Source organism: Heterodontus francisci, chromosome 44 (assembly GCF_036365525.1).
Source record: "Heterodontus francisci isolate sHetFra1 chromosome 44, sHetFra1.hap1, whole genome shotgun sequence".
In the NCBI taxonomy this organism is placed as follows: domain Eukaryota; kingdom Metazoa; phylum Chordata; class Chondrichthyes; order Heterodontiformes; family Heterodontidae; genus Heterodontus; species Heterodontus francisci.
Window position 1 is genome coordinate 4,497,038 of NC_090414.1, and position 21,144 is coordinate 4,518,181.

Here is a 21,144-nt window from a genome sequence, read left to right on the forward strand (position 1 = left end):
AGTGTCAGAGAGTGTCAGAGAGTGTCAGATAGTGATATTGAGTGTCTGAGAGTGTCAGAGAGTGTCAGAGAGTGTCAGAGAGTGATAGAGAGTGCCAGAGAGTGTAAGAGAGTGATAGAGAGTGATAGAGAGTGCCAGAGAGTGTCAGAGAGTGATAGAGAGTGATAGAGAGTGTCAGAGAGTGTCAGAGAGTGTCAGAGAGTGTCTGAGAGTGATAGAGAGTTTCAGAGAGTTTCAGAGAGTGTCTGAGAATGTCTGAGAGTGTCAGAGAGTGTCAGAGAGTGATAGAGAGTGATAGAGCGTGTCAGAGAGTGTGAGAGAGTGTCAGAGAGTGTCAGAGAGTGACAGAGAGTGAAAGAGAGTGTCAGAGAGTGATAGAGAGTGATAGAGAGTGTCAGAGAGTGTCAGAGAGTGTCAGAGAGTGATAGAGAGTGCCAGAGAGTGCAAGAGAGTGATAGAGAGTGATAGAGAGTGCCAGAGAGTGTCAGAGAGTGATAGAGAGTGTCAGAGAGTGTCAGAGAGTGTCAGAGAGTGTCTGAGAGTGATAGAGAGTTTCAGAGAGTTTCAGAGAGTGTCTGAGAATGTCTGAGAGTGTCAGAGAGTGTCAGAGAGTGATAGAGAGTGATAGAGCGTGTCAGAGAGTGTGAGAGAGTGTCAGAGAGTGTCAAAGAGTGATAGAGAGTGAAAGAGAGTGTCAGAGAGTGATAGAGAGTGATAGAGAGTGTCAGAGAGTGTCAGAGAGTGTCAGAGAGTGTCAGAGAGTGATAGAGAGTGCCAGAGATTGCAAGAGAGTGATAGAGAGTGATAGAGAGTGCCAGAGAGTGTCAGAGAGTGATAGAGAGTGTCAGAGAGTGTCAGAGAGTGTCAGAGAGTGTCTGAGAGTGATAGAGAGTTTCAGAGAGTTTCAGAGAGTGTCTGAGAATGTCTGAGAGTGTCAGAGAGTGTCAGAGAGTGATAGAGAGTGATAGAGCGTGTCAGAGAGTGTGAGAGAGTGTCAGAGAGTGTCAGAGAGTGATAGAGAGTGAAAGAGAGTGTCAGAGAGTGATAGAGAGTGATAGAGAGTGTCAGAGAGTGTCAGAGAGTGTCAGATAGTGATAGTGAGTGTCTGAGAGTGTCAGAGAGTGTCAGAGAGTGTCAGATAGTGATAGTGAGTGTCAGAGAGTGTCAGAGAGTGTCAGAGAGTGATAGAGAGTGAAAGAGAGTGTCAGAGAGTGTCAGAGAGTGATAGAGAGTGTCAGAGAGTGTCAGAGAGTGTCAGATAGTGATAGTGAGTGCCAGAGAGTGTAAGAGAGTGATAGAGAGTGATAGAGAGTGTCAGAGAGTGTCAGAGAGTGATAGAGAGTGATAGAGAGTGTCAGAGAGTGTCAGAGAGTGTCAGAGAGTGTCAGAGAGTGTCTGAGAGTGATAGAGAGTTTCAGAGAGTTTCAGAGAGTGTCTGAGAATGTCTGAGAGTGTCAGAGAGTGATAGAGAGTGATAGAGAGTGATAGAGCGTGTCAGAGAGTGTCAGAGAGTGTCAGAGAGTGTCAGAGAGTGATAGAGAGTGATAGAGAGTGTCAGAGAGTGTCAGAGAGTGTCAGATAGTGATAGAGAGTGTCAGAGAGTGTCAGAGAGTGTCAGAGAGTGATAGAGATTGAAAGAGAGTGTCAGAGAGTGTCAGAGAGCGTCAGAGAGTGATAGAGATTGAAAGAGAGTGTCAGAGAGTGTCAGAGAGTGATAGAGAGTGATAGAGAGTGTCAGAGAGTGTCAGAGAGAGATAGAGAGTGATAGAGGGTGATAGAGAGTGTCAGAGAGTGTCAGAGAGTGATAGAGAGTGTCAGAGAGTGTCAGAGAGTGTCAGAGAGTGTCAGAGAGTGTCTGAGAGTGATAGAGAATTTCAGAGAGTTTCAGAGAGTGTCTGAGAATGTCTGAGAGTGTCAGAGAGTGATAGAGAGTGATAGAGAGTGATAGAGCGTGTCAGAGAGTGTCAGAGAGTGTCAGAGAGTGATAGAGAGTGATAGAGAGTGTCAGAGAGTGTCAGAGAGTGTCAGATAGTGATAGAGAGTGTCAGAGAGTGTCAGAGAGTGTCAGAGAGTGATAGAGATTGAAAGAGAGTGTCAGAGAGTGTCAGAGAGTGATAGAGAGTGTCAGAGAGTGTCAGAGAGTGTCAGAGAGTGATAGAGATTGAAAGAGAGTGTCAGAGAGTGTCAGAGAGTGTCAGAGAGTGTCAGAGAGTGATAGAGAGTGATAGAGAGTGTCAGAGAGTTTCAGAGAGTTTCAGAGAGTGATAGTGAGTGTCTGAGAGTGTCAGAGAGTGTCAGCTAGTGATAGAGAGTGATAGAGAGTGTCAGAGAGTTTCAGAGAGTTTCAGAGAGTGATAGAGAGTGTCAGAGAGTGTCAGAGAGTGATAGAGAGTGTCAGAGAGTGTCAGAGAGTGTCAGAGAGTGTCAGAGAGTGATAGAGAGTGATAGAGAGTGTCAGAGAGTTTCAGAGAGTTTCAGAGAGTGATAGAGAGTGTCAGAGAGTGTCAGAGAGTGATAGAGAGTGTCAGAGAGTGTCAGAGAGTGTCAGAGAGTGTCAGAGAGTGTCTGAGAGTGATAGAGAATTTCAGAGAGTTTCAGAGAGTGTCTGAGAATGTCTGAGAGTGTCAGAGAGTGATAGAGAGTGATAGAGAGTGATAGAGCGTGTCAGAGAGTGTCAGAGAGTGTCAGAGAGTGATAGAGAGTGATAGAGAGTGTCAGAGAGTGTCAGAGAGTGTCAGATAGTGATAGAGAGTGTCAGAGAGTGTCAGAGAGTGTCAGAGAGTGATAGAGATTGAAAGAGAGTGTCAGAGAGTGTCAGAGAGTGATAGAGAGTGTCAGAGAGTGTCAGAGAGTGTCAGAGAGTGATAGAGATTGAAAGAGAGTGTCAGAGAGTGTCAGAGAGTGTCAGAGAGTGTCAGAGAGTGATAGAGAGTGATAGAGAGTGTCAGAGAGTTTCAGAGAGTTTCAGAGAGTGATAGTGAGTGTCTGAGAGTGTCAGAGAGTGTCAGCTAGTGATAGAGAGTGTCAGAGAGTGTCAGAGAGTGATAGAGAGTGTCAGAGAGTGTCAGAGAGTGTCAGAGAGTGTCAGAGAGTGATAGAGAGTGATAGAGAGTGTCAGAGAGTGTCAGAGAGTGTTAGAGAGTGATAGAGAGGTTCAGAGAGTGTCAGAGAGTGATAGAGAGTGTCAGAGAGTGATGGAGAGTGCCAGAGAGTGTCAGAGAGTGTCAGAGAGTGATAGAGAGTGATGGAGAGTGATAGAGAGCGTCAGAGAGTGTCAGAGAGTGTCAGAGAGTGTCAGAGAGTGTCAGAGAGTGATAGAGAGTGATAGAGAGTGTCAGAGAGTTTCAGAGAGTTTCAGAGAGTGTCTGAGAATGTCTGAGAGTGTCAGAGAGTGTCAGAGAGTGATAGAGAGTGATAGAGCGTGTCAGAGAGTGTCAGAGAGTGTCAGAGAGTGATAGAGAGTGATAGAGAGTGTCAGAGAGTGTCAGATAGTGATAGAGAGTGTCAGAGAGTTCAGAGAGTGATAGAGAGTGATAGAGAGTGTCAGAGAGTGTCAGAGAGTGTCAGATAGTGATAGTGAGTGTCAGAGAGTGTCAGAGAGTGTCAGAGAGTGAAAGAGAGTGTCAGAGAGTGTCAGAGAGTGTCAGAGAGTGATAGAGAGTGTCAGAGAGTGTCAGAGAGTGTCAGATAGTGATAGTGAGTGTCAGAGAGTGTCAGAGAGTGATAGAGAGTGAAAGAGAGTGTCAGAGAGTGTCAGAGAGTGTCAGAGAGTGATAGAGAGTGATAGAGAGTGTCAGAGAGTGTCAGAGAGTGTCAGATAGTGATAGTGAGTGTCTGAGAGTGATAGAGAGTTTCAGAGAGTGTCTGAGAATGTCGGAGAATGTCTGAGAGTGTCAGAGAGTGTCAGAGAGTGATAGAGAGTAATAGAGCGTATCAGAGAGTGTCAGAGAGTGTCAGAGAGTGTCAGAGAGTGATAGAGAGTGATAGAGAGTGTCAGAGAGTGTCAGAGAGTGTCAGATAGTGATAGAGAGTGTCAGAGAGTGTCAGAGAGTGTCAGAGAGTGATAGAGAGTGAAATAGAGTGTCAGAGAGTGTCAGAGAGTGATAGAGAGTGATAGAGAGTGTCAGAGAGTGTCCGAGAGTGTCAGATAGTGATAGTGAGTGTCTGAGAGTGTCAGAGAGTGTCAGAGAGTGTCAGAGAGTGATAGAGAGTGATAGAGAGTGTCAGAGAGTGTCCGAGAGTGTCAGATAGTGATAGTGAGTGTCTGAGAGTGTCAGAGAGTGTCAGAGAGTGTCAGAGAGTGATAGAGAGTAATAGAGCGTATCAGAGAGTGTCAGAGAGTGTCAGAGAGTGTCAGAGAGTGATAGAGAGTGATAGAGAGTGTCAGAGAGTGTCAGAGAGTGTCAGATAGTGATAGAGAGTGTCAGAGAGTGTCAGAGAGTGTCAGAGAGTGATAGAGAGTGAAATAGAGTGTCAGAGAGTGTCAGAGAGTGATAGAGAGTGATAGAGAGTGTCAGAGAGTGTCCGAGAGTGTCAGATAGTGATAGTGAGTGTCTGAGAGTGTCAGAGAGTGTCAGATAGTGATAGAGAGTGTCAGAGAGTGTCAGAGAGTGATAGAGAGTGATAGAGAGTGTCAGAGAGTGTCAGAGAGTGTCAGAGAGTGTCAGAGAGTGATAAAGAGTGATAGAGAGTGTCAGAGAGTGTCAGATAGTGATAGTGAGGGTCTGAAAGTGTCAGAGAGTGATACTGAGTGTCAGAGAGCGTCAGAGAGTGTCAGAGAGTGTCAGAGAGTGTCTGAGAGTGTCAGAGAGTGATAGAGAGTGAAAGAGAGTGTCAGAGAGTGTCAGAGAGTGTCAGAGAGTGATAGAGAGTGTCAGAGATTGATAGAGAGTGTCAGAGAGTGTCAGAGAGTGATAGAGAGTGATAGAGAGTGTCAGAGAGTGTCAGAGAGTGTCAGAGAGTGTCAGAGAGTGTCAGAGAGTGATAGAGAGTGATAGAGAGTGTCAGAGAGTGATAGAGAGTTTCAGAGAGTGTCAGAGAGTGTCAGAGAGTGTCAAAGAGTGTCAGAGAGTGATAGAGAGTGATAGAGAGTGATAGAGACTGTCAGAGAGTGTCAGAGAGTGTCAGAGATTGATAGAGAGTGATAGAGAGTGATAGAGAGTGTCAGAGAGTGTCAGAGAGTGTCAGAGAGTGATAGAGAGTGAAAGAGAGTGAAAGAGAGTGTCAGAGAGTGTCAGGGAGTGTCAGAGAGTGACAGAGAGTGACAGAGAGTGTCAGAGAGTGTCAGAGAGTGTCAGAGAGTGTCAGAGAGTGATAGAGAGTGATAGAGAGTGATAGAGCGTGTCAGAGAGTATCAGAGAGTGTCAGAGAGTGATAGAGAGTGAAAGAGAGTGTCAGAGAGAGTCAGAGAGTGATAGAGAGTGTCAGAGAGTGTCAGAGAGTGATAGAGAGTGATAGAGAGTGTCAGAGAGTGATAGAGAGTGTCAGAGAGTGTCAGAGAGTGATAGAGAGTGATAGAGAGTGTCAGAGAGTGTCAGAGAGTGTCAGAGAGTGATAGAGAGTGAAAGAGAGTGTCAGAGAGTGATAGAGAGTGTCAGAGAGTGTCAGAGAGTGATAGAGAGTGAAAGAGAGTGTCAGAGAGTGATAGAGAGTGTCAGAGAGTGTCAGAGAGTGATAGAGAGTGATAGAGAGTGTCAGAGAGTGTCAGAGAGTGTCAGAGAGTGATAGAGAGTGATAGAGAGTGTCAGAGAGTGATAGAGAGTGTCAGAGAGTGTCAGAGAGTGATAGAGAGTGATAGAGAGTGTCAGAGAGTGTCAGAGAGTGTCAGAGAGTGATAGAGAGTGAAAGAGAGTGTCAGAGAGTGTCAGAGAGTGATAGAGGGTTATAGAGAGTGTCAGAGAGTGTCAGAGAGTGATAGAGAGTGAAAGAGAGTGTCAGAAAGTGTCAGAGAGAGTCAGAGAGTGATAGAGAGTGTCAGAGAGTGTCAGAGAGTGATAGAGAGTGATAGAGAGTGTCAGAGAGTGATAGAGAGTGTCAGAGAGTGTCAGAGAGTGATAGAGAGTGATAGAGAGTGTCAGAGAGTGTCAGAGAGTGTCAGAGAGTGATAGAGAGTGAAAGAGAGTGTCAGAGAGTGTCAGAGAGTGATAGAGGGTTATAGAGAGTGTCAGAGAGTGTCAGAGAGTGATAGAGAGTGAAAGAGAGTGTCAGAAAGTGTCAGAGAGTGATAGAGAGTGATAGAGAGTGTCAGAGAGTGTCAGAGAGTGTCAGATAGTGATAGTGAGTGTCTGAGAGTGTCAGAGAGTGTCAGATAGTGATAGAGAGTGTCAGAGAGTGTCAGAGAGTGATAGAGAGTGAAAGAGAGTGTCAGAGAGTGTCAGAGAGTGTCAGAGAGTGATAGAGAGTGTCAGAGAGTGTCAGAGAGTGATAGAGAGTGTCAGAGAGTGATAGAGAGTGTCAGAGAGTGTCAGAGAGTGTCAGAGAGTGTCAGAGAGTGATAGAGAGTGATAGAGAGTGTCAGAGAGTGTCAGAGAGTGTCAGAGAGTGTCAGAGAGTCTCAGAGAGTGTCAGATAGTGATAGTGAGTGTCTGAGAGTGTCAGAGAGTGATACAGAGTGTCAGAGAGTGTCAGAGAGTGTCAGAGAGTGTCGGAGAGTGTCAGACAGTGATAGAGAGTGATAGAGAGTGTCAGAGAGTGTCAGAGAGTGTCAGATAGTGATAGTGAGTGTCTGAGAGTGTCAGAGAGTGATAGAGAGTGATAGAGAGTGTCAGAGAGTGTCATAGAGTGTCAGAGAGTGTCCGAGAGTGATAGAGAGTGATAGAGAGTGTCAGAGAGTGTCAGAGAGTGTCAGAGAGTGATAGAGAGTGATAGAGAGTGTCAGAGAGTGTCAGAGAGTGTCAGAGATTGATAGAGAGTGAAAGAGAGTGTCAGAGAGTGTCAGAGAGTGTCAGAAAGTGTCAGAGAGTGTCAGAGAGTGTCAGAGAGTGTCAGAGAGTGATAGAGAGTGATAGAGAGTGTCAGAGAGTGTCAGAGAGTGTCAGAGAGTGATAGAGAGTGATAGAGAGTGTCAGAGAGTGTCAGAGAGTGTCAGAGAGTGATAGAGAGTGAAAGAGAGTGTCAGAGAGTGTCAGAGAGTGTCAGAAAGTGTCAGAGAGTGTCAGAGAGTGTCAGAGAGTGTCAGAGAGTGATAGAGAGTGATAGAGAGTGTCAGAGAGTGTCAGAGAGTGTCAGAGAGTGTCAGAGAGTGATAGAGAGTGTCAGAGAGTGTCAGAGAGTGTCAGATAGTGATAGTGTGTGTCTGAGAGTGTCAGAGAGTGATAGAGAGTGATAGAGAGTGTCTGAGAGTGTCATAGAGTGTCAGAGAGTGTCAGAGAGTGATAGAGAGTGATAGAGATTGTCAGAGAGTGTCAGAGAGTGTCAGAGAGTGATAGAGAGTGATAGAGAGTGTCAGAGAGTGATAGAGAGTGAAAGAGAGTGTCAGAGAGTGTCAGAGAGTGTCAGAAAGTGTCAGAGAGTGTCAGAGAGTTTCAGAGAGTGTCAGAGAGTGATAGAGAGTGATAGAGAGTGTCAGAGAGTGTCAGAGAGTGTCAGAGAGTGTCAGAGAGTGATAGAGAGTGTCTGAGAGTGTCAGAGAGTGATAGAGAGTGATAGAGAGTGTCAGAGAGTGTCAGAGAGTGTCAGATAGTGATAGTGAGTATCTGAGAGTGTCAGAGAGTGATAGAGAGTGTCAGAGAGTGTCAGAGAGTGATAGAGAGTGATAGAGAGTGTCAGAGAGTGTCAGAGAGTGTCAGAGAGTGTCAGAGAGTGTCAGAGAGTGATAGAGAGTGATAGAGAGTGATAGAGAGTGTCAGAGAGTGTCAGAGAGTGTCTGAGAGTGTCAGAGAGTGATAGAGAGTGATAGAGAGTGAAAGAGAGTGTCAGAGAGAGTCAGAGAGTGATAGAGAGTGTCAGAGAGTGTCAGAGAGTGTCAGAGAGTGATAGAGAGTGATAGAGAGTGTCAGAGAGTGATAGAGAGTGTCAGAGAGTGTCAGAGAGTGTCAGAGAGTGTCAGAGAGTGATAGAGAGTGATAGAGAGTGATAGAGAGTGTCAGAGAGTGTCAGAGAGTGTCAGAGAGTGATAGAGAGTGAAAGAGAGTGTCAGAGAGTGTCAGAGAGTGATAGAGGGTTATAGAGAGTGTCAGAGAGTGTCAGAGAGTGTCAGAGAGTGATAGAGAGTGAAAGAGAGTGTCAGAAAGTGTCAGAGAGTGATAGAGACTGATAGAGAGTGTCAGAGAGTGTCAGAGAGTGTCAGAGAGTGATAGAGAGTGTCAGAGAGTGTCAGAGAGTGTCAGAGAGTGTCAGAGAGTGATAGAGAGTGATAGAGAGTGATAGAGAGTGTCAGAGAGTGTCAGAGAGTGTCAGAGAGTGATAGAGAGTGAAAGAGAGTGTCAGAGAGTGTCAGAGAGTGATAGAGGGTTATAGAGAGTGTCAGAGAGTGTCAGAGAGTGTCAGAGAGTGATAGAGAGTGAAAGAGAGTGTCAGAAAGTGTCAGAGAGTGATAGAGACTGATAGAGAGTGTCAGAGAGTGTCAGAGAGTGTCAGATAGTGATAGTGAGTGTCTGAGAGTGTCAGAGAGTGATAGAGAGTGTCAGAGAGTGATAGAGAGTGTCAGAGAGTGTCAGAGAGTGTCAGAGAGTGTCAGAGAGTGTCAGAGAGTGATAGAGAGTGATAGAGAGTGATAGAGAGTGTCAGAGAGTGTCAAAGAGTGTCAGAGAGTGATAGAGAGTGAAAGAGAGTGTCAGAGAGTGATAGAGGGTTATAGAGAGTGTCAGAGAGTGTCAGAGAGTGTCAGAGAGTGATAGAGAGTGAAAGAGAGTGTCAGAAAGTGTCAGAGAGTGATAGACAGTGATAGAGAGTGTCAGAGAGTGTCAGAGAGTGTCAGATAGTGATAGTGAGTGTCTGAGAGTGTCAGAGAGTGATAGAGAGTGATAGAGAGTGATAGAGAGTGTCAGAGAGTGTCAAAGAGTGTCAGAGAGTGATAGAGAGTGAAAGAGAGTGTCAGAGAGTGATAGAGGGTTATAGAGAGTGTCAGAGAGTGTCAGAGAGTGTCAGAGAGTGATAGAGAGTGAAAGAGAGTGTCAGAAAGTGTCAGAGAGTGATAGACAGTGATAGAGAGTGTCAGAGAGTGTCAGAGAGTGTCAGATAGTGATAGTGAGTGTCTGAGAGTGTCAGAGAGTGTCAGATAGTGATAGAGAGTGTCAGAGAGTGTCAGAGAGTGATAGAGAGTGAAAGAGAGTGTCAGAGAGTGTCAGAGAGTGTCAGAGAGTGTCAGAGAGTGATAGAGAGTGTCAGAGAGTGTCAGAGAGTGATAGAGAGTGTCAGATAGTGATAGAGAGTGTCAGAGAGTGTCAGAGAGTGATAGAGAGTGAAAGAGAGTGTCAGAGAGTGTCAGAGAGTGTCAGAGAGTGTCAGAGAGTGATAGAGAGTGTCAGAGAGTGTCAGAGAGTGATAGAGAGTGTCAGAGAGTGATAGAGAGTGTCAGAGAGTGTCAGAGAGTGTCAGAGAGTGATAGAGAGTGATAGAGAGTGTCAGAGAGTGTCAGAGAGTGTCAGAGAGTGTCAGAGAGTGATAGAGAGTGTCAGAGAGTGTCAGAGAGTGTCAGAGAGTGTCAGAGAGTGATAGAGAGTGAAAGAGAGTGTCAGAGAATGTCAGAGAGTGTCAGAAAGTGATAGAGAGTGTCAGAGAGTGTCAGAGAGTGTCAGAGAGTGATAGAGAGTGTCAGAGAGTGTCAGAGAGTGTCAGAGAGTGTCAGAGAGTCTCAGAGAGTTATAGAGAGTGATAGAGAGTGTCAGAGAGTGTCAGAGAGTGTCAGAGAGTGTCAGAGAGTGATAGAGAGTGAAAGAGAATGTCAGAGAATGTCAGAGAGTGTCAGAAAGTGATAGAGAGTGTCCGAGAGTGTCAGAGAGTGTCAGAGAGTGATAGAGAGTGATAGAGAGTGTCAGAGAGTGTCAGAGAGTGTCAGAGAGTGTCAGAGAGTGTCTGAGAGTGTCAGAGAGTGATAGAGAGTGATAGAGATTGTCAGAGAGTGTCAGAGAGTGTCAGAGAGTGTCTGAGAGTGTCAGAGAGTGATAGAGAGTGATAGAGAGTGATAGAGATTGTCAGAGAGTGTCAGAGAGTGTCAGATAGTGATAGTGAGTGTCTGAGAGTGTCAGAGAGTGATACAGAGTGTCAGAGAGTGGAAGAGAGTGTCAGAGAGAGCCAGAGAGTGATAGAGAGTGTCAGAGAGTGTCAGAGAGTGTCAGAGTGTGATAGAGAGTGATAGAGAGTGATAGAGAGTGATAGAGAGTGATAGAGAGTGTCAGAGAGTGTCAGAGAGTGTCAGAGAGTGATAGAGAGTGAAAGAGAGTGTCAGAGAGTGTCAGAGAGTGATAGAGGGTTATAGAGAGTGTCAGAGAGTGTCAGAGAGTGATAGAGAGTGAAAGAGAGTGTCAGAAAGTGTCAGAGAGTGATAGAGAGTGTCAGAGAGTGATAGAGAGTGATAGAGAGTGATAGAGAGTGTCAGAGAGTGTCAGAGAGTGTCAGAGAGTGTCTGAGAGTGTCAGAGAGTGATAGAGAGTGATAGAGAGTGATAGAGAGTGATAGAGAGTGATAGAGAGTGTCAGAGAGTGTCAGAGAGTGTCAGAGAGTGTCTGAGAGTGTCAGAGAGTGATAGAGAGTGTCAGAGAGTGTCAGAGAGTGTCAGAGAGTGTCTGAGAGTGTCAGAGAGTGATAGAGAGTGATAGAGAGTGAAAGAGAGTGTCAGAGAGAGTCAGAGAGTGATAGAGAGTGTCAGAGAGTGTCAGAGAGTGTCAGAGAGTGATAGAGAGTGATAGAGAGTGTCAGAGAGTGATAGAGAGTGTCAGAGAGTGTCAGAGAGTGTCAGAGAGTGTCAGAGAGTGATAGAGAGTGATAGAGAGTGTCAGAGAGTGTCAGAGAGTGTCAGAGAGTGATAGAGAGTGAAAGAGAGTGTCAGAGAGTGTCAGAGAGTGATAGAGGGTTATAGAGAGTGTCAGAGAGTTTCAGAGAGTGTCAGAGAGTGATAGAGAGTGTAAGAGAGTGTCAGAAAGTGTCAGAGAGTGATAGAGAGTGATAGAGAGTGTCAGAGAGTGTCAGAGAGTGTCAGATAGTGATAGTGAGTGTCTGAGAGTGTCAGAGAGTGTCAGATAGTGATAGAGAGTGTCAGAGAGTGTCAGAGAGTGATAGAGAGCGAAAGAGAGTGTCTGAGAGTGTCAGAGAGTGTCAGATAGTGATAGAGAGTGTCAGAGAGTGTCAGAGAGTGATAGAGAGTGTCAGAGAGTGATAGAGAGTGTCAGAGAGTGTCAGAGAGTGTCAGAGAGTGATAGAGAGTGATAGAGAGTGTCAGAGAGTGTCAGAGAGTGTCAGAGAGTGATAGAGAGTGTCAGAGAGTGTCAGAGAGTGTCAGAGAGTGTCAGAGAGTGATAGAGAGTGAAAGAGAGTGTCAGAGAATGTCAGAGAGTGTCAGAAAGTGATAGAGAGTGTCAGAGAGTGTCAGAGAGTGATAGAGAGTGATAGAGAGTGTCAGAGAGTGTCAGAAGAGTGTCAGAGAGTGTCAGAGAGTGTCTGAGAGTGTCAGAGAGTGATAGAGAGTGATAGAGATTGTCAGAGAGTGTCAGAGAGTGTCAGAGAGTTTCTGAGAGTGTCAGAGAGTGATAGAGAGTGATAGAGAGTGTCAGAGAGTGTCAGAGAGTGTCAGATAGTGATAGTGAGTGTCTGAGAGTGTCAGAGAGTGATACAGAGTGTCAGAGAGTGTCAGAGAGTGTCAGAGAGTGTCGGAGAGTGTCAGAGAGTGATAGAGAGTGATAGAGAGTGTCAGAGAGTGTCAGAGAGTGTCAGAGAGTGATAGAGAGTGTCAGAGAGTGTCAGAGAGTGTCAGAGAGTGTCTGAGAGTGTCAGAGAGTGATAGAGAGTGATAGAGAGTGAAAGAGAGTGTCAGAGAGAGTCAGAGAGTGTTAGAGAGTGTCAGAGAGTGTCAGAGAGTGTCAGAGAGTGATAGAGAGTGATAGAGAGTGTCAGAGAGTGATAGAGAGTGTCAGAGAGTGTCAGAGAGTGTCAGAGAGTGATAGAGAGTGATAGAGAGTGATAGAGAGTGTCAGAGAGTGTCAGAGAGTGTCAGAGAGTGATAGAGAGTGAAAGAGAGTGTCAGAGAGTGTCAGAGAGTGATAGAGGGTTATAGAGAGTGTCAGAGAGTGTCAGAGAGTGTCAGAGAGTGATAGAGAGTGTAAGAGAGTGTCAGAAAGTGTCAGAGAGTGATAGAGAGTGATAGAGAGTGTCAGAGAGTGTCAGAGAGTGTCAGATAGTGATAGTGAGTGTCTGAGAGTGTCAGAGAGTGTCAGAGAGTGATAGAGAGTGATAGAGAGTGTCAGAGAGTGATAGAGAGTGTCAGAGAGTGTCAGAGAGTGTCAGAGAGTGTCAGAGAGTGATAGAGAGTGATAGAGAGTGATAGAGAGTGTCAGAGAGTGTCAAAGAGTGTCAGAGAGTGATAGAGAGTGAAAGAGAGAGTCAGAGAGTGTCAGAGAGTGATAGAGGGTTATAGAGAGTGTCAGAGAGTGTCAGAGAGTGTCAGAGAGTGATAGAGAGTGAAAGAGAGTGTCAGAAAGTGTCAGAGAGTGATAGACAGTGATAGAGAGTGTCAGAGAGTGTCAGAGAGTGTCAGAGAGTGATAGAGAGTGAAAGAAAGTGTCAGAGAGTGATAGACAGTGATATAGAGTGTCAGAGAGTGTCAGAGAGTGTCAGATAGTGATAGTGAGTGTCGGAGAGTGTCGGAGAGTGTCAGAGAGTGATAGAGAGTGATAGAGAGTGTCAGAGAGTGTCAGAGAGTGTCAGAGAGTGATAGAGAGTGTCAGAGAGTGTCAGAGAGTGTCAGAGAGTGTCTGAGAGTGTCAGAGAGTGATAGAGAGTGATAGAGAGTGAAAGAGAGTGTCAGAGAGAGTCAGAGAGTGTTAGAGAGTGTCAGAGAGTGTCAGAGAGTGTCAGAGAGTGATAGAGAGTGATAGAGAGTGTCAGAGAGTGATAGAGAGTGTCAGAGAGTGTCAGAGAGTGTCAGAGAGTGATAGAGAGTGATAGAGAGTGATAGAGAGTGTCAGAGAGTGTCAGAGAGTGTCAGAGAGTGTCAGAGAGTGATAGAGAGTGAAAGAGAGTGTCAGAGAGTGTCAGAGAGTGATAGAGGGTTATAGAGAGTGTCAGAGAGTGTCAGAGAGTGTCAGAGAGTGATAGAGAGTGTAAGAGAGTGTCAGAAAGTGTCAGAGAGTGATAGAGAGTGATAGAGAGTGTCAGAGAGTGTCAGAGAGTGTCAGATAGTGATAGTGAGTGTCTGAGAGTGTCAGAGAGTGTCAGAGAGTGATAGAGAGTGATAGAGAGTGTCAGAGAGTGATAGAGAGTGTCAGAGAGTGTCAGAGAGTGTCAGAGAGTGTCAGAGAGTGATAGAGAGTGATAGAGAGTGATAGAGAGTGTCAGAGAGTGTCAAAGAGTGTCAGAGAGTGATAGAGAGTGAAAGAGAGTGTCAGAGAGTGTCAGAGAGTGATAGAGGGTTATAGAGAGTGTCAGAGAGTGTCAGAGAGTGTCAGAGAGTGATAGAGAGTGAAAGAGAGTGTCAGAAAGTGTCAGAGAGTGATAGACAGTGATAGAGAGTGTCAGAGAGTGTCAGAGAGTGTCAGAGAGTGATAGAGAGTGAAAGAGAGTGTCAGAAAGTGTCAGAGAGTGATAGACAGTGATATAGAGTGTCAGAGAGTGTCAGAGAGTGTCAGATAGTGATAGTGAGTGTCTGAGAGTGTCAGAGAGTGTCAGATAGTGATAGAGAGTGTCAGAGAGTGTCAGAGAGTGATAGAGAGTGAAAGAGAGTGTCAGAGAGTGTCAGAGAGTGTCAGAGAGTGTCAGAGAGTGATAGAGAGTGTCAGAGAGTGTCAGAGAGTGATAGAGTGTCAGAGAGTGATAGAGAGTGTCAGAGAGTTTCAGAGAGTGTCAGAGAGTGATAGAGAGTGATAGAGAGTGTCAGAGAGTGTCAGAGAGTGTCAGAGAGTGTCAGAGAGTGATAGAGAGTGTCAGAGAGTGTCAGAGAGTGTCAGAGAGTGTCAGAGAGTGATAGAGAGTGAAAGAGAGTGTCAGAGAATGTCAGAGAGTGTCAGAAAGTGATAGAGAGTGTCATAGAGTGTCAGAGAGTGTCAGAGAGTGATAGAGAGTGATAGAGAGTGTCAGAGAGTGTCAGATAGTGATAGTGAGTGTCTGAGAGTGTCAGAGAGTGATAGAGAGTGATAGAGAGTGTCAGAGAGTGTCATAGAGTGTCAGAGAGTGTCAGAGAGTGATAGAGAGTGATAGAGAGTGTCAGAGAGTGTCTGAGAGTGTCAGAGAGTGATAGAGAGTGATAGAGAGTGTCAGAGAGTGTCAGAGAGTGTCAGAGAGTGATAGAGAGTGAAAGAGAGTGTCAGAGAGTGTCAGAGAGTGTCAGAAAGTGTCAGAGAGTGTCAGAGAGTGTCAGAGAGTGATAGAGAGTGTCAGAGAGTGTCAGAGAGTGATAGAGAGTGATAGAGAGTGTCAGAGAGTGTCAGAGAGTGTCAGATAGTGATAGTGAGTGTCTGAGAGTGTCAGAGAGTGATAGAGAGTGATAGAGAGTGTCAGAGAGTGTCATAGAGTGTCAGAGAGTGTCAGAGAGTGATAGAGAGTGATAGAGAGTGTCAGAGAGTGTCAGAGAGTGTCCGAGAGTGATAGAGAGTGATAGAGAGTGTCAGAGAGTGTCAGAGAGTGTCAGAGAGTGATAGAGAGTGAAAGAGAGTGTCAGAGAGTGTCAGAGAGTGTCAGAAAGTGTCAGAGAGTGTCAGAGAGTGTCAGAGAGTGTCAGAGAGTGATAGAGAGTGATAGAGAGTGTCAGAGAGTGTCAGAGAGTGTCAGAGAGTGTCAGAGAGTGTCAGAGAGTGATAGAGAGTGTCTGAGAGTGTCAGAGAGTGTCAGAGAGTGTCAGAGAGTGTCTGAGAGTGTCAGAGAGTGATAGAGAGTGATAGAGAGTGTCAGAGAGTGTCAGAGAGTGTCAGAGAGTGATAGAGAGTGATAGAGAGTGTCAGAGAGTGTCAGATAGTGATAGTGAGTGTCTGAGAGTGTCAGAGAGTGATAGAGAGTGTCAGAGAGTGTCAGAGAGTGTCAGAGAGTGTCAGAGAGTGTCAGAGTGTGTCTGAGAGTGTCTGAGAGTGTCAGAGAGTGATAGAGAGTGATAGAGAGTGTCAGAGAGTGTCAGAGAGTGTCAGAGAGTGTCAGAGAGTGTCAGAGAGTGATAGAGAGTGATAGAGAGTGTCAGAGAGTGTCAGAGAGTGTCAGATAGTGATAGTGAGTGTCTGAGAGTGTCAGAGAGTGATAGAGAGTGTCAGAGAGTGTCAGAGAGTGTCAGAGAGTGTCAGAGAGTGTCAGAGAGTGTCAGAGTGTGTCTGAGAGTGTCTGAGAGTGTCAGAGAGTGATAGAGAGTGATAGAGAGTGTCAGAGAGTGTCAGAGAGTGTCAGAGAGTGTCAGAGAGTGATAGAGAGTGATAGAGAGTGTCAGAGAGTGTCAGAGAGTGTCAGATAGTGATATTGAGTGTCTGAGAGTGTCAGAGAGTGATAGAGAGTGTCAGAGAGTGTCAGAGAGTGTCAGAGAGTGATAGAGAGTGTCAGAGAGTGACAGAGAGTTTCAGAGAGTGTCAGAGAGTGTCTGAGAGTGTCAGAGAGTGATAGAGAGTGTCAGAGAGTGTCAGAGAGTGTCAGAGAGTGTCAGAGTGTGTCTGAGAGTGTCAGAGAGTGATAGAGAGTGATAGAGAGTGTCAGAGAGTGTCAGAGAGTGTCAGATAGTGATAGTGAGTGTCTGAGAGTGTCAGAGAGTGATACAGAGTGTCAGAGAGTGTCAGAGAGTGTCAGAGAGTGTCAGAGAGTGTCAGAGAGTGATAGAGAGTGATAGAGAGTGTCAGAGAGTGTCAGAGAGTGTCAGATAGTGATAGTGAGTGTCTGAGAGTGTCAGAGAGTGATAGAGAGTGTCAGACAGTGTCATAGAGTGTCAGAGAGTGTCAGAGAGTGATAGAGAGTGATAGAGAGTGTCAGAGAGTGTCAGAGAGTGTCAGAGAGTGATAGAGAGTGATAGAGAGTGTCAGAGAGTGTCAGAGAGTGTCAGAGAGTGTCAGAGAGTGATAGAGAGTGTCAGAGAGTGTCAGAAAGTGTCAGAGAGTGTCAGAGAGTGTCAGAGAGTGTCAGAGAGTGATAGAGAGTGATAGAGAGTGAAAGAGAGTGTCAGAGAGTGTCAGAGAGTGTCAGAAAGTGTCAGAGAGTGTCAGAGAGTGTCAGAGAGTGATAGAGAGTGATAGAGAGTGTCAGAGAGTGTCAGAGAGTGTCAGAGAGTGATAGAGAGTGTCTGAGAGTGTCAGAGAGTGATAGAGAGTGATAGAGAGTGTCAGAGAGTGTCAGAGAGTGTCAGATAGTGATAGTGAGTGTCAGAGAGTGTCAGAGAGTGATAGAGAGTGATAGAGAGTGTCAGAGAGTGTCAGAGAGTGTCAGATAGTGATAGTGAGTGTCTGATAGTGTCAGAGAGTGATAGAGAGTGTCAGAGAGTGTCAGAGAGTGTCAGAGGGTGATAGGGAGTGTCAGAGAGTGACAGAGAGTTTCAGAGAGTGTCAGAGAGTGTCTGAGAGTGTCTGAGAGTGATAGAGAGTGATCGAGAGTGTCAGAGAGTGTCAGAGAGTGTCAGATAGTGATAGTGAGTGTGTGAGAGTGTCAGAGAGTGATATAGAGAATCAGAGAGTGTCAGAGACTGATAGAGAGTGTCAGAGAGTGACAGCGAGTTTCAGAGAGTGTCAGAGAGTGTCTGAGAGTGTCAGAGAGTGATAGAGAGTGATAGAGAGTGTCAGAGAGTGTCAGAGAGTGTCAGATAGTGATAGTGAGTGTCTGAGAGTGTCAGAGAGTGATACAGAGTGTCAGAGAGTGTCAGAGATTGTCGGAGAGTGTCAGAGAGTGATAGAGAGTGAAAGAGAGTGTCAGAGAGTGTCAGAGAGTGTCAGATAGTGATAGTGAGTGTCTGAGAGTGTCAGAGAGTGTCAGAGAGTGATAGAGAGTGAAAGAGAGTGTCAGAGAGTGTCAGAGAGTGATAGAGGGTTATAGAGAGTGTCAGAGAGTGTCAGAGAGTGTCAGAGAGTGATAGAGAGTGAAAGAGAGTGTCAGAAAGTGTCAGAGAGTGATAGACAGTGATAGAGAGTGTCAGAGAGTGTCAGAGAGTGTCAGAGAGTGATAGAGAGTGAAAGAGAGTGTCAGAAAGTGTCAGAGAGTGATAGACAGTGATATAGAGTGTCAGAGAGTGTCAGAGAGTGTCAGATAGTGATAGTGAGTGTCTGAGAGTGTCAGAGAGTGTCAGATAGTGATAGAGAGTGTCAGAGAGTGTCAGAGAGTGATAGAGAGTGAAAGAGAGTGTCAGAGAGTGTCAGAGAGTGTCAGAGAGTGTCAGAGAGTGATAGAGAGTGTCAGAGAGTGTCAGAGAGTGATAGAGTGTCAGAGAGTAATAGAGTGTCAGAGAGTGTCAGAGAGTGTCAGAGAGTGATAGAGAGTGATAGAGAGTGTCAGAGAGTGTCAGAGAGTGTCAGAGAGTGTCAGAGAGTGATAGAGAGTGTCAGAGAGTGTCAGAGAGTGTCAGAGAGTGTCAGAGAGTGATAGAGAGTGAAAGAGAGTGTCAGAGAATGTCAGAGAGTGTCAGAAAGTGATAGAGAGTGTCATAGAGTGTCAGAGAGTGTCAGAGAGTGATAGAGAGTGATAGAGAGTGTCAGAGAGTGTCAGAGAGTGTCAGAGAGTGTCTGAGAGTGTCAGAGAGTGATAGAGAGTGATAGAGATTGTCAGAGAGTGTCAGAGAGTGTCAGAGAGTTTCTGAGAGTGTCAGAGAGTGATAGAGAGTGATAGAGAGTGTCAGAGAGTGTCAGAGAGTGTCAGATAGTGATAGTGAGTGTCTGAGAGTGTCAGAGAGTGATACAGAGTGTCAGAGAGTGTCAGAGAGTGTCAGAGAGTGTCGGAGAGTGTCAGAGAGTGATAGAGAGTGATAGAGAGTGTCAGAGAGTGTCAGAGAGTGATAGAGAGTGATAGAGAGTGTCAGAGAGTGTCATAGAGTGTCAGAGAGTGTCAGAGAGTGATAGAGAGTGATAGAGAGTGTCAGAGAGTGTCAGAGAGTGTCAGAGAGTGATAGAGAGTGATAGAGAGTGTCAGAGAGTGTCAGAGAGTGTCAGAGAGTGAAAGAGAGTGAAAGAGAGTGTCAGAGAGTGTCAGAGAGTGTCAGAAAGTGTCAGAGAGTGTCAGAGAGTGTCAGAGAGTGATAGAGAGTGATAGAGAGTGTCAGAGAGTGTCAGAGAGTGTCAGAGAGTGTCAGATAGTGATAGTGAGTGTCTGAGAGTGTCAAAGAGTGATACAGAGTGTCAGAGAGTGTCAGAGAGTGTCAGAGCGTGTCGGAGAGTGTCAGAGAGTGATAGAGAGTGATAGAGAGTGTCAGAGAGTGTCAGAGAGTGTCAGATAGTGATAGTGAGTGTCTGAGAGTGTCAGAGCGTGTCGGAGAGTGTCAGAGAGTGATAGAGAGTGATAGAGAGTGTCAGAGAGTGTCAGAGAGTGTCAGATAGTGATAGTGAGTGTCTGAGAGTGTCAGAGAGTGATAGAGAGTGATAGAGAGTGTCAGAGAGTGTCATAGAGTGTCAGAGAGTGATAGAGAGTGATAGAGAGTGTCAGAGAGTGTCAGAGAGTGTCAGAGAGTGATAGAGAGTGATAGAGAGTGTCAGAGAGTGTCAGAGAGTGTCAGAGAGTGATAGAGAGTGAAAGAGAGTGTCAGAGAGTGTCAGAGAGTGTCAGAAAGTGTCAGAGAGTGTCAGAGAGTGTCAGAGAGTGATAGAGAGTGATAGAGAGTGTCAGAGAGTGTCAGAGAGTGTCAGAGAGTGTCAGATAGTGATAGTGAGTGTCTGAGAGTGTCAGAGAGTGATACAGAGTGTCAGAGAGTGTCAGAGAGTGTCAGAGCGTGTCGGAGAGTGTCAGAGAGTGATAGAGAGTGATAGAGAGTGTCAGAGAGTGTCAGAGAGTGTCAGATAGTGATAGTGAGTGTCTGAGAGTGTCAGAGAGTGATAGAGAGTGATAGAGAGTGTCAGAGAGTGTCATAGAGTGTCAGAGAGTGTCAGAGAGTGATAGAGAGTGATAGAGAGTGTCAGAGAGTGTCAGAGAGTGTCAGAGAGTGATAGAGAGTGATAGAGAGTGTCAGAGAGTGTCAGAGAGTGTCAGAGAGTGATAGAGAGTGAAAGAGAGTGTCAGAGAGTGTCAGAGAGTGTCAGAAAGTGTCAGAGAGTGTCAGAGAGTGTCAGAGAGTGATAGAGAGTGATAGAGAGTGTCAGAGAGTGTCAGAGAGTGTCAGAGAGTGTCAGATAGTGATAGTGAGTGTCTGAGAGTGTCAGAGAGTGATACAGAGTGTCAGACAGTGTCAGAGAGTGTCAGAGAGTGTCGGAGAGTGTCAGAGAGTGATAGAGAGTGATAGAGAGTGTCAGAGAGTGTCAGAGAGTGTCAGATAGTGATAGTGAGTGTCTGAGAGTGTCAGAGAGTGATAGAGAGTGATAGAGAGTGTCAGAGAGTGTCATAGAGTGTCAGAGAGTGTCAGAGAGTGATAGAGAGTGATAGAGAGTGTCAGAGAGTGTCAGAGAGTGTCAGAGAGTGATAGAGAGTGATAGAGAGTGTCAGAGAGTGTCAGAGAGTGTCAGAGAGTGATAGAGAGTGAAAGAGAGTGTCAGAGAGTGTCAGAGAGTGTCAGAAAGTGTCAGAGAGTGTCAGAGAGTGTCAGAGAGTGATAGAGAGTGATAGAGAGTGTCAGAGAGTGTCAGAGAGTGTCAGAGAGTGATAGAGAGTGTCTGAGAGTGTCAGAGAGTGATAGAGAGTGATAGAGAGTGTCAGAGAGTGTCAGAGAGTGTCAGATAGTGATAGTGAGTGTCTGAGAGTGTCAGAGAGTGATAGAGAGTGATAGAGAGTGTCAGAGAGTGTCATAGAGTGTCAGAGAGTGTCAGAGAGTGATAGAGAGTGATAGAGAGTGTCAGAGAGTGTCAGAGAGTGTCCGAGAGTGATAGAGAGTGATAGAGAGTGTCAGAGAGTGTCAGAGAGTGTCAGAGATTGATAGAGAGTGAAAGAGAGTGTCAGAGAGTGTCAGAGAGTGTCAGAAAGTGTCAGAGAGTGTCAGAGAGTGTCAGAGAGTGATAGAGAGTGATAGAGAGTGTCAGAGAGTGTCAGAGAGTGTCAGAGAGTGTCAGAGAGTGATAGAGAGTGTCTGAGAGTGTCAGAGAGTGTCAGAGAGTGTCTGAGAGTGTCAGAGAGTGATAGAGAGTGATAGAGAGTGTCAGAGAGTGTCAGAGAGTGTCAGAGAGTGATAGAGAGTGATAGAGAGTGTCAGAGAGTGTCCGAGAGTGATAGAGAGTGATAGAGAGTGTCAGAGAGTGTCAGAGAGTGTCAGAGAGTGATAGAGAGTGAAAGAGAGTGTCAGAGAGTGTCAGAGAGTGTCAGAAAGTGTCAGAGAGTGTCAGAGAGTGTCAGAGAGTGATAGAGAGTGATAGAGAGTGTCAGAGAGTGTCAGAGAGTGTCAGAGAGTGTCAGAGAGTGATAGAGAGTGTCTGAGAGTGTCAGAGAGTGTCAGAGAGTGTCTGAGAGTGTCAGAGAGTGATAGAGAGTGTCAGAGAGTGTCAGAGAGTGTCAGAGAGTGATAGAGAGTGATAGAGAGTGTCAGAGAGTGTCAGAGAGTGTCAGAGAGTGATAGAGAGTGTCTGAGAGTGTCAGAGAGTGTCAGAGAGTGTCTGAGAGTGTCAGAGAGTGATAGAGAGTGTCAGAGAGTGTCAGAGAGTGTCAGAGAGTGATAGAGAGTGATAGAGAGTGTCAGAGAGTGTCAGAGAGTGTCAGATAGTGATAGTGAGTGTCTGAGAGTGTCAGAGAGTGATAGAGAGTGTCAGAGAGTGTCAGAGAGTGTCAGAGAGTGTCAGAGAGTGTCAGAGTGTGTCTGAGAGTGTCTGAGAGTGTCAGAGAGTGATAGAGAGTGTCTGAGAGTGTCAGAGAGTGATAGAGAGTGATAGAGAGTGTCAGAGAGTGTCAGAGAGTGTCAGAGAGTGATAGGGAGTGTCAGAG